Genomic DNA, 13,441 nt, shown 5'->3' with positions numbered 1-13,441 from the left:
AAGTGGAGGGGAGCTCTCCCGCTGAGATATCCGAACGTTAGAAATGACAATCTGATCCTTTGTGGCAGACCTGGTTTTCCCTATCCCACTTGTTTTATCTTGCTTCTTACTTGGCTCTAAATTCCTACTTTCCTGCAAGAAAATTAGAAGAGTAAATGGATGCAAATGTGGACATCTCAACAGCAAAAAAAAAAAAAGGAGCAAAGAAACTTCTGAAAAATAAATTGGCACATGCACTCTTTGATTTAAATAGAATAGATTCCAATGCCTCTTTTTACACTGGTAAGTTCAGACGCCACTACAGCAATTTATGAGACTCCAAGGTCGGAGAAAGTCGAACTTAAGACCTATGCTTACTGAATCCAGTGTCATCTGAGCAACCTCTGGGGCTTTCAAGTATTGAAATAACAGTGATGACATGCCTAATTATTTCCTCTTGCATTACTACCCATAAGAATCTCCTCCGCCATCTGTGGCCTTTATTGACATCCTCATTTTTATTTCCATCCATTGTGAACTAGATTAGACTTGTTTCATAAGTTCATTGAAAAAAAATGTTGACATTAAACAAATCATACTTAGGAATCAGTTTCTAGCTCCGAAAGCCTATAGCTAAAAATGTGCAGTTAACAAAAACACAAGAACCATACAAGAATCTTTCTACAGGCTTTCTTTTTTCTTTTCTTTTTTCAATAAGCAGCTCTTAATCGAAAAACCACTGAACCATAACTCTTATCATAGCTAATCAAATCATTTCATTAGCAATGATTCTTAACAAACTTGACAATGATTTCACTCTCTTCAAAGAGATCATTTCATACAAGTAACAGTCCACACCTGAATTTTTAACCACCACGAAAGTTGGGAAGTTCCAATATGTTTTGACCAATATTGACAATTCTAATTGATCCTTAAACATATAATGACAATTCTCATTATATGAAACATATTCATCAAACCCTAAAGGGCTTGAAATTAAGAACAACTAGTTACTCATCCCCTGTATAACGGCAAAACCAACCAAATGAAGAAACAAAATGGAAGCTTTATCGACATACAAGGAGGCAAAAAACACAGGACACCAATGTCACCAAAGGGTACTCCGGAGTTCAATATTTCGAACTGGGTTCTTTCTATTTCAGAAAATCAGAAAACCCTCGGAGTAAATTACTAAATCAGTATCCTGAATACAGAAAGGAGTTAAGGGTTTTGCTACTTTCGAATAGATATGAACTAGTGAAACTCAATTGTTAATTTCATAATTTCTCTACTTTGTTTCTAGGCAGTATCGAAAAATGAAAGAGAGAGACAGTTGCATTGGGTGCTGAAACATATATATACCTGGGAGAGACAAGCGCTTGGTCTAGCAAAAGTCCTGAAATTCCAGTCATTTCCAAGACCAAAATGAAAACTCTGCAAAAACAACAGAGTCAATAGGCAACAATGAACACACAGGACCCAGAGAGAGAGAGAGAGAGAGAGAGAGAGGTGAAACTTACAAGGTTGAAGGAGGATGGGGAGGCTGAGAACATGGAAACGCTGACCATGTTATGCAGAATTCAGCGGGGTCCGAGAGTGAGGATGCAATTGTAACATTGCCATTTTTTTTCCCCCAGAGAACATAATCGTACATTCATCGCGGTCTGGGTCAATTAGGTTTTGCGCCTTAAACTGTACAGTGAACTCACGTCTGTTTCGAATTAGTTAGGTTTAAGCGTCTAATTAGTAGAATAATCGAACCAAATTGATCCATTTAGTAACCAGTTTGGTTGGGTTGTTTCTCTTCGTAAGAAATTAAAATAAACATTCTCTTAAAAATATAAAAGAGAATCTTATGCTGTAAATCAACAAAATCTTATTACAATTGTTAAATGGTCTATGGATCTTAGATTTTGGTATTAAATGGTCAATATGAATGTGTGGCATGAAACTAGAGGTGGGGTGGAGCATCAACTCGGCTGAACCAATTAAAACGGTCAATTTGAACTATAATGACTATTTTGGTTTGGGTTTAATTAAGAAAAAAGTCAAATGGTTTAAAAATTGAACCGAACAGAAATAGCTTAATTTGATTCGATTTTAAGCTTTTTGCAAACTGATATAAACCGAACCGAACCGTCACTTGTGACTTGTTTTTTTTTTGTTTTTTTATTAACGTGTAGTTCAATCATTATATAATAACTAGATATTGATGTTGAATTTGAAGTTTGATGTAACTTGGAAGTTATTGATATTTGAATTATAATTTTTATTGAATTTTGACATTTTATGGCATGCTTTAGAATGATTTGATACTCTAAAAAATGAAAAAACAATGTGTAGCAAGTTTTTTTTTAAAAAAAATTGTAATTGGACTAACAAAATTGAAAAAATGCAAAACAAAAAAGAATTGGGCTTAGGCTCAAACCTGCCAAACCATATCGAACCAAATTGCCTTAAATTTGTTTGGATTGGTCCGGTTTCTTCCATAAGAATTATCACATTAAATCAAATTGTTTTATTGTAATTGAATCGGTTCCGGTTTTGAAGTGAAACAAATCCAATCCAAATCCTACCCACCCCAACCTAAAACATGATAATAAATAGTGATACCAATGGAAAATGCTAAAAGTGTAAAAGCAAAAGCAAAAATTAATATGAGATTGTTTTATTTATGCCCTTTCCACACAAACCAAACTAAACCAATTTGTTATGTGATCCAAAATTTCTAGTCGATAGAACTATGAATTCTTAGTTTATAGGAATAAAGGAACAAGAGGAATTTTAAGACAATTAGAGAAACAAAAGGAAGAAGCTAAAGAAATGCTTTGAGTTATGCTTGTTTAATTCATTCAACTACAATGGTTTATATACAAGCCTGAATGCCTAGAATAGAAAGCTAAAAATAATAAATGAATTTAAACCACAAATGTTAAAAAATGATTTAAATTCCTTAGGCAATTCAAACCATTAATTTTTAAATGGTTGAGAACCATTTCTTCTTAAACCATTCGAATCGAATGATTGATAAATTATTTAATTTAAATAATATTTATTATTTAATTATCTTGAAAAGATCCACCTGGATCATTATGGTTTACTTCACTTGGGTCCAAGATTACACTATTTTAATGTAAGAAATCAAACCAATCCGTGCCAAAACTGCTCTGATTATTTTGATTTAACCACTTTGTTGTTTAAAAGGTTTTCTTCGTGTCCATGTCATTGTTGTTATTATGAGATCGCACATATGGAGTATGGGCTTGCTTGGACTAATTTTTATTTGTCATGCTCTTCATGTATTTGAATTTCTTTCTTGTTTGGTTAATATTTGTTTTTTCTTGTAAACAAAAATATTAATTTTTTCTTTGGTGCAAAGATAATAATTTTTTTTAAATGTAATTTTCTGAGTTTTTATTATATTAAATTATTATTTCAAACCCCTCATTACCCAAACAGTGAAACTTCAAAGTTTTGGATTTCAAATATTTTGATTTGAAGTCCAAAACTCAAATACAAATCCAAGTGTTTGGAGCTTACAACCTTAAGGGGTCGTTTGGTACATAGGCTTGCCTTGGATTGGCTTGGACTAAATTTAGTACCATGTTTGTTTCATTTCATTCTAGTCTTAGATGGAATTGCTAATACCGGGCCCACCAAAAACACCTCATTAGGAGGGGACTACTAAACCTATGTAGAAAGGGAGGATTAGCTAGTCCTATGTTCACCAATGTATAAGATGCATATATTATATTGTAATACTAGTAATATATATTACTATTATTATTATTATTATTACTACATACACATATACTATAATGTACATATATACATGTATATATATATAAACACATATGTACATATAATATATATATATATATACATATAGATATATACACATATATTATTATTATAATATACTCATATACACATACATATTAATATTATAACAGCACAATAATACGCATATACATGCAATTATATACATACATTGCGAATATATTGTCATAATGCACATACACAAATAACGCAGTTATTATTACAAAAACTAATAATATACACATATTAACATATCAAACATTGAATATACAGATTACATAATAATATTACACATATAATATAATATGTCCATTACAACACATTGGCTTGTCATTTAGGGGTGTGGAACAGTATAAACGTGCATACATATATGTTATATATACATATACACATGCATAAACAGAGCCATACCCACGTGTGCGTGCATTATTAACATACATTGGTTAATAACAATATTGCATACACATCATTACACACATTAGGAGCATTTCCATACTATGCATATTACTATAATATGAAGACATATATTAGTCATCATTGCCATACATACGTATTAGTCATTACTATAACTATTATTAACATTCATTTTAACATACATATATTAATATTATTACAGTTGGCAGTATTAGTAATATTGTAACCTACGTATATATTACGCCAACATAGATTGTACACAATAACATTATTATTATATGACATTACAGGAGCCAATCTATTATTGCTAGTACGTATTAATATAACATACATAACATACATGTCATCATGTTAATATAACATATACAAGGCGTGGCGTATTGCTGTTGTCACACATGTTATTATTATATAGCTATACATGGCATAATAACGTGATATTATTATTATTATTATTATTATTATTATTATTATTATTATTATTATAACATACCCATATATATTATATATTATAATATACATACATATACATAAATATATGTATATGTATTATACCCATGTATATTATAATATACATATATACACCTATATACACACATATATGTATGTACGTTTATATTATTTAAAATATATAATATTATTATAATATACTTATATACATGTATATACATATATATATATTATATGTATGTATATATACATATATATATTATAAAATACATATATACATATATATAGATATTTTTGAAAGAAAAAAAAAAAATTCTAGTCCTAGTCCAAGCATATACCAAACGCAAGATAAGTGTTATCCAACTTAGACCAAGCCAAGCCAAGCCAAGCCAGTCCCTAAGCATAGTCCATGCCAAGTCCTGTGTACCAAACAAGCCCAAGAGTCACTTTTTTTAACTTATATAAATAAATAAAAATTATATTTTCGTACTACCTCCCATTGTTTCTTGCATGTGTAAACCTACAAATCATATAAACAAATAAAGTTCATGAATTAATCATGTTTTACTCTTCACTTATTAGGGAAAAAAATAGTTTAAAAAATGCTTAATTGCTATAATGCCTCTTGAAATTATGGTGAAATCTTATATTCCCCTAAAACGACTTAAAGTGACCCACTTTGTCCTCTTAACCGATGTTTTGCATCTCACTTTACCCCTATTGTCAAGTCCAGTAAAAAATCAAAGTGAGATATGAAACATCAATCAAGAGACTAAAGTAATTCACTTTGAGATTTAGGGGGACAATGTAATTAAGATTTGATCACAGTTTCAATGAGCACTAGAACAACTAAGGCTTAAAACATTTGGTCAGGATTGGCAATAACTACAAATCCCTCTCGAGAAAGATTAATGGTTCCACGACATCCTGGTGGACAGTAGTCAACAATCTTGACAATCACAACCGAAACTTGAGTGCAGGGTTTTGCCATCCGATTGGTACCCCCAATACATCTGACGGTGTATAATCTTCCACATGCTGCCCCATTATCCCCCATATAGCATCACTTGCTACAGCCACAATATACTCTTCTTTGCTTCTACTTCCATAGCATGCAGAGGCTGCCCAAGAGATTAAAAGTTTAAACTGAGATTTCAACTAAACATTTCACTTTAAATGGGTAAAACAGTAAAATAAAATAGTTAAAAAAGAATAAAATTTATATATAAAAAAGGGTTCAAGTTTCTCCACCGTTGTAAGAAAACATGCATAACTAAAGATGCTCATTGTACGCGTGTTAAAGGTTGTCTTCTAAAATAATCCCAATAGTTAATAGAAAAAGTGCTTAGAGTGGCCTATTAATAATTTAAGCACGAAACATTTTACTAATTGATGTGGCAAATAACATGGTAATCTATTCTATATCGTGTTTTACATAATCCACTTTATTTTTTTTTTAATTTTTATTGTACTCTCATGTAATTCAATTATCACACTCCATGTCTCATTGAACTCAACTCTACACCACTAGAAAAACTTCCACCTCCACATGATTATTGTCTTCATTGAAGTATGTTGCCTCTTGCCTATATTTCTCCTTACAAAAAGCAGAAATATTGTCTAAAATTATATATTAATTAATTTTTAGTGTCTAGAATATAAAGCAAAAGACAGAGAATTGTGAAACATTCAAAATAGCAAAAAATACCATTGGTTAATGCAAATATTAAGGGCCAATTTGGCATTGCTGTGATGTGAAAATTATCACTGTTAGATTTGCTGTGAGAGAAATCAGCTGTAAGGGAAAGCAGTTTGGCGTTTGGTAAACTTTTGGTTAAAAGTGTTGTTGGTACCAATTCCCGCATAATCAAAAAATAATTGCCGCATAATCATTAAAACCAACGTCTCTTCAAAACTGATTTATGCATAATCAGAAAATAAAAGCACCTCATTAGTTGTTTTTCCTTATAGTTTTCTCTCACAGCAATTTTTAACAATAAGTGATTTTCTCATAATTTACCAAACGGGCTGGGCTTCCCAAAAATTTTTAAAAATCACTTATCACCCCAAATAAGGAATGTCAAACAGGCACTAAGAATTGAAATTATTAATTAAATAATGAGGATAATATGGTAAATCTACACTTTTTCATATTTAAAAAAAATTAAAAATAAAAGGAAAAATCAGATAATGGATCCTAAACACAACTTACCATTATATTTTTTAATTCTAAAATAAATTTAAAAATTTTTATTAAATAAAAAAATTTATTATTATTTTTTTATAATTTATAAATAAATAAATAAAACCTCTTGCAGGCCCGAAAGTGCCTGCGAAGAGTTTAGTTAGTGTCTAGAATGTGAAAAGTAAATTAGATTTTTTTTTAATTAACGAAAAGGGTTTCAAAATCGGAGTATTTTCCAACATTAGATTAGAGAGGAAGATACCAGTAAATCGAACTAATTGATAAATTAGAAATTAAGATAAATATGTATATAATACTCACGGACATAAGAAGAATCATAAAAGGTAGCAGTTCCCTTGTGGGCATATAGCATTGAGGCAAAATATAAAGTCATCACAACCAACACCTGTAGAACTTTTTGCATGTGCATTCCCATATTCTCCCCAAAACTCCTAATGAATTGAAGAGATGATAATAATGATAATTAATAATAACATATAGCCCCAATTAACTTGGTTGTAATGGTGTAAGTAAAAGCCAAGCAGTCGTCCAAATGTTATCTTTTTGGCTGCAAGTCATCCAATATTATCATACTACATTAATAATATCTAATAGCATCTCAACCCAAAATGTTAATTATTTTCCTTTATTTAATCACGCACCAAATCTAATGACTAATTCTCTATTCAACCTTATAGTTATTTTGTTGGTTTTACAAAATAGATGATTGGTGAATTAAAATGGTTTTCGGTGTTGATATTGTGGGAACCGAATTTTAGCCAAACCCTAAATATTTCCTTTCATTTGGGGATTATTTGGCATAATTGGGAGTTATTTGATTCAATTGGCAATTTTTCGATTCGTACCCTAATTATGGATCCCTAATTACGTCAATCTCTCCAAATTGGGGAAGAATAATTCCTTTCCATCTATGGAATTATTCTTCTGAAACCCTAGCCTCCGAGGCTCTTATAAAATACATGGCTACACCAACGCTTGAGGTAATTCTAAACCTATGTCTAAACTTCTGTCTAAAACTCTACAGAAATTCCATCTCACAAACCCTAGCCGCCATAAACCTTTCTCTCTCTCACACAAGGTTCCGACCAGCACACACGGCTCCGGCCACTCGATTCACACCACACATACATCTCCGTACCCTTTTATTAGCTATTGTTTTCCTACAAACACTCGAACTAACTTCGGCATTGGAGGGCCTTTGGCCAACACCCCCCGAGTGTGGTCCTCTTATTCGGATTTGTTTTGCAAGGAGAAAAAAAAAAAAGCGAAAAAGAAGACAGAATCTTAGACGAATATTCTCGTGGGATGAAAATCGCTCCCACAAATATATATCTACCCCAAAATTATGAATGAGACAACTAATGGTTGAATAAGAAAATGACTAATAAAGTATGTACCCAAAATAATGTCTATTCAAGTACATCATTGAGACCCTCAAATAACCAAATAACAAAAGCTTTTGATGTGGGTAATGTGAATTTTAAAATAGTGGTTGTTTTTCTTTGGCTCTTTATTTTTCCCCTCAACATCATGTTGCTTGATGATTGAAATCGTTTATTTTCTTGGTCATCCTTTAAAGATCATCACTTCAATTAAACAATCAACGTATGACACATATAAATTATTTTTGATTTGGTTTTTTTTTTTCGTGCAAGGGGCTTCTAGCTCAAGTGTTAAAAGTATATTTACCAATGCATTCAAGATTCTAGGTTTGATTCCCTCATTCCCTAATATCTCCTGTATAAAAAATAAAATAATAAAAAGAGACGGTTTCGATCATCAAGAAAAATTGCAAGATGTTAAAGAAGAAAAGAAAAGGTAGCTAGCAGCCCTCTCAAGATTTAAAAACTTTTAAGCTCAACCAATTCCCCATACTCTAGTTTTAACTTTGAATATGGAGTTACATAAATAGGAGGAAAACTTGATAGTCAAGTAATGATATATATGTGTGTGAATATAGGTGTATATATGTATATTATAATATACATAGTATAATACATATACATATATTTATATATATATGTATGTGTATTGTAATATAATATATATATATGGGTATGTTATAATAATAATAATAATAATAATATATATGTATATACGTGTATATATGTATAATATATGTATATATATATTTTTTATATATTATATTATATACATATATATAATATGTATAATATGTATATAATATATATATTATATGCATAATATATGTATATATACATATATTTATATATTATATATTATATATGTATAATATATGTATATTTATATATTATATTATAATATACATATATACACATATATACATGTATATAATATATGTGTATATAGGTGTATCTATATATTTAATATATACATGGGAATAATACATATACATACATATATATATATACATATGTATATTATAATAGATAATATATATGGGTATGTTATAATAATAATATACATGCATATACGTGTATATATGTATATTATAATATATATATATATATATACATATAGTATAAATATATAATGTATATGTGTATATATGTGTGTCTATGCACATACATGGGTATAATATATGTACACATATATGTATATATACGTATATATATGTATTATAATATATAATATTATATATATATATTACATATACATGTATGCTATTATTATAATATTAATATGTATATGTGTATATGGGTATATTATAATAATAATATACATGTATATATATATATGTATTTATATATATTATATATGTATATATGTGTTTATATATATATATTATATACATGTATATGTGTATATACGTGTATATATGTATATTATAGTACAGTCCCGACCTCTTGGACCACAGGAGTCCAAGAGATTGTGGTCACTCACCGTTGGATATTAATCCAATGGTTCAAAAAAGTTTTTTAAAAGGAGTGCAAGAGTGAGTAAACCGTTGAATTTACATCCAACGGTGAGTGACCACAAATCTCTTGGACCTCTGTAGTCCAAGAAATCAGGACTACATTATAGTATATGTGTATGTAATAGTAGTAATAATAATAATAATAATAATAATAATAATAATAATAATAATAATAATAGTAATATATGTTATTAGTATTACAACATAATATATGCATCCTATACATTGGTGAACATAGGACTAGTTAATCCCCCTTTTTATATAGGCTTAGTAGTCCACTCCTAATGAGGTATTTTTGGTGGGCCCGGAATTAGCAATCTCATCTAAGACTTAAATGAAATAAACTTAGTACTAAATTTAGTCCAAGTCAGGCCAAGCTAAGCTTGTGTACCAAACGACCCCCTAATGTCTTAGATAGTACTAAACTACTTTTAATAGAATTTTATCGTTGATAGCATATATAAACATACCTGTCATTTCCTCCATGTACCACTCCTGGAAAACATAGGCAGAGTTGATAAACTATTCATATCGATCACAGATAAAAAACCGCCACACACTGCTCATCTTTGACACATGTGCATCAGAATGGATAGACTACAACTTATAAAGGGGAGAATATAATAAACTCTTCAATATTATCATAAGAAAATAGTTACTTTCGTAAGTAAAACTAATACTCGACACTGTCATTGAGTATTGATATCAAAAGATAGCCACTATTGTTAATAGCGTGAATACAAAACTTTAAATAAATTTCAATGAAAAAAAATACATACATATGTATGATGCACGAAAAGACATGAAATATTTTCATCTGTCTAATGAAAGAATTTGCTCCAAGAGCAATGCAACCAACATCATCAACATTCCAGAATTTGAAAATGATCCAATGAACCTCAATGACCCTTAACAAATACTTAACAGCCTCCCAATTGCACAATAATCTACTCAAACATTATAGTATATGCTCAATCATGATACTAACTTCAAGATCAAGAAAGATAGGAAACGCCCACAACAAGAGAAATATTCGTAAGTGTCACAAAAACAATACAACTTTGTTCCTCTTAAACTAAAACTATGATGCACTAACTATTGCTTATTCATTTGGATGTAAGAAATGATTGCGACATCTTCATCATGTACTAAATGAAGCAACTATCCCCAGAGAACCAAATCAAATCAAATTTCAATGATGACCAAGTATGGGGAATAAGTCATGAACAATGAAAAAAGTTGGAATGTCTTGCAAGACAAACAAAGGGAAAAGGCAAAAGAGTTAAGTTGTGATCCAGTTTAATTTTGTTTTCATCGTATATATTGTGGTTTCCTAGGACTTGTGTAGATTTTGAACATTAAAGTTAGAAGCTAACTTTGAAGTTATGTGATTTAGACAATGCTTTAACAACTTATTTACCGTGCATTAACAGTGCAAAAACAATGAACTACCATTAATAGAAATGTGGTTGCACAATTGACTTACCATATTGCTCAAATAGATGCATAAATAGCTACATATGCTATAAAACCTTTATCATTTGTCAATCACTAACATCAAAACAACATTTTAACAATTACCAACACCAAAAATGAAAACAACGTTATACTCGTCAATCACTGTTCATTCACATGTTCACAATCCCAAAACATAACAGTAGAACTAATCAATTAAACAAACTCTTACCAACTAAACAAGGATATTTTCAAAAGATCAAATTTAAACTATGCAATATATAAATAAAATAAAACCAAAAAATGTTTATAATATGTCCTAAGTAAAAAATGAAGTAAAGTATTTGATGAACAAAAGTTATACTTCGCAAGTGCACGGATCGATATGATAGTATAGTAAACAAATACGAGAGTCATTCCCACAGAGATTTGTAAAGTTTATCAATTAATTCCAAATATGAATACCTTAAGAAAATAGAAAATAAAATGAAATATAAAAATACTAAAATTGCCGAAAATAAGATTACTTAATTTTAATCTAAGTGTTGAAAATCAAGAAAAGATTACTCAATTTTAATCTAAGTGTTGAAAATCAAGAAAATAAAATTAACAAATGTTGAAAATTGGTTTTGAAAATCAATGGATGAAAACTAGGACTCTGACCTCACCATAACAATCCTATTCAATGTATTGAGTTAATTTTGAGAATATAATTTCAATTCAATTCCAAGGGTTCGTTCTTTCTTTATTATGATGATTCATTCGGCCGTGGTGTCACCAAGTATCTTCAATTAAACCCAACTAATGAACCCCATAGCCAAATTTAATTGAGAACCCATTAAGTCCAAGAGGAACAATCAAGAACCAAGAAGTGTCTTAGCTTGAACCCCGGCTTTAACAACAACTCATTCATTCATAGTGCAAATAAGATTAGGGATGAACCCCTCACTCAACCTTGTCTTAGACAATCCAAAATACTTATAATGGCCAATTACATGTATCAAGATCACAATTATAATAATGAATGAAACAACGAATATGAATTGATTAAAAATAAGGTATTAACTCAATAACATAGAATCATCATGCTAAGTTACATCGGATTCCTAGCAAAGAATTTAGTCACCCATAGCCATTTGAGAAACAAACAATATACTTATGAACATAAAATACAAAGTTAGAATTAAGATAGAAAAACTCTTAGATGATTCCACTGTAGTTGAACTCCTCCTCCGGCAAATCTTGAAGGCTTTGAATGGCTAAGAAACTGAGTATATGAATTGGGTGATTTGAGATATTGAACAATATTCTAGGGTTCTCTCAAAAGCCTTGAAAATTTATATTTATAGGCTACCCAAAAAGGAGAAATAGGTCAGCCTGGGATGGGAGCAAAAAATAAGAATAAAATCCAATTAGCATAGGGAGGTTGTTTTCCTAGTTGAGTTAAGCCTTGAATTTTGATGCACTTCTTTGACTAGACCAAATGTCAAGTGATCTAGGCAATTATAGCTTATTTATAATTAACCTAACACAAGATTAGGTGTCTCCTAACTGCCCAATGACGTCCAAAAGCTTGCTTTTCAAGAGAGAGCGGATCCGCTGTCCCCAAATTGGTGTCCCATCCATGTCCCCTCTCTAATTTGCTAACACGTGTCAACTAACATAACAAGGAGTTAACTCTATTAACTTTTTTATTTGACAATTTTAAAAATTAAAACTGCCCAAATATCATAGCGAACCACCGAGCGTCTTCATCTTCTCAGTGTCTTCTCCTCTTCTCCAATTACAGCATCAATTCCTTCCTTGCAAAACCTAGCCATAACCACTCTCCTCTCTCATAATCTCTGCATCTTCTCCACCATCAACTCTTAAACGCTTGCAAAATCCAATTCTCCCCCTTAATAATCCCTGTTAGAAAATTTCAAAGAAGAAAACCAATTGATTATACCTTTTGTTCAAGCCCTGTGGATGGAGGTGAGCAATGCCCTATGTATTGGAAACTTATATAATATACACTAAATCAAAGTATTATTTGTTCAATTTTCTTTGTTAGGTTTTATCTTCATGATATGTAGAAGTTGAATTTTTTTGTTTAGTGTACAAGTTCTTGGTTTTTTAAACATAGAGAATCAATCCGTGTCTCGATTACAAAAAACAAAACAAAACAAAACAACAAAAAAGGTGATATGTTTGATTTCATATTCATAGTAATCAACCTTTTG

This window comes from Prunus dulcis, chromosome 1 (assembly GCF_902201215.1).
Source record: "Prunus dulcis chromosome 1, ALMONDv2, whole genome shotgun sequence".
Lineage (NCBI taxonomy): Eukaryota > Viridiplantae > Streptophyta > Magnoliopsida > Rosales > Rosaceae > Prunus > Prunus dulcis.
Note: the sequence above shows the minus strand (reverse complement) of the source record.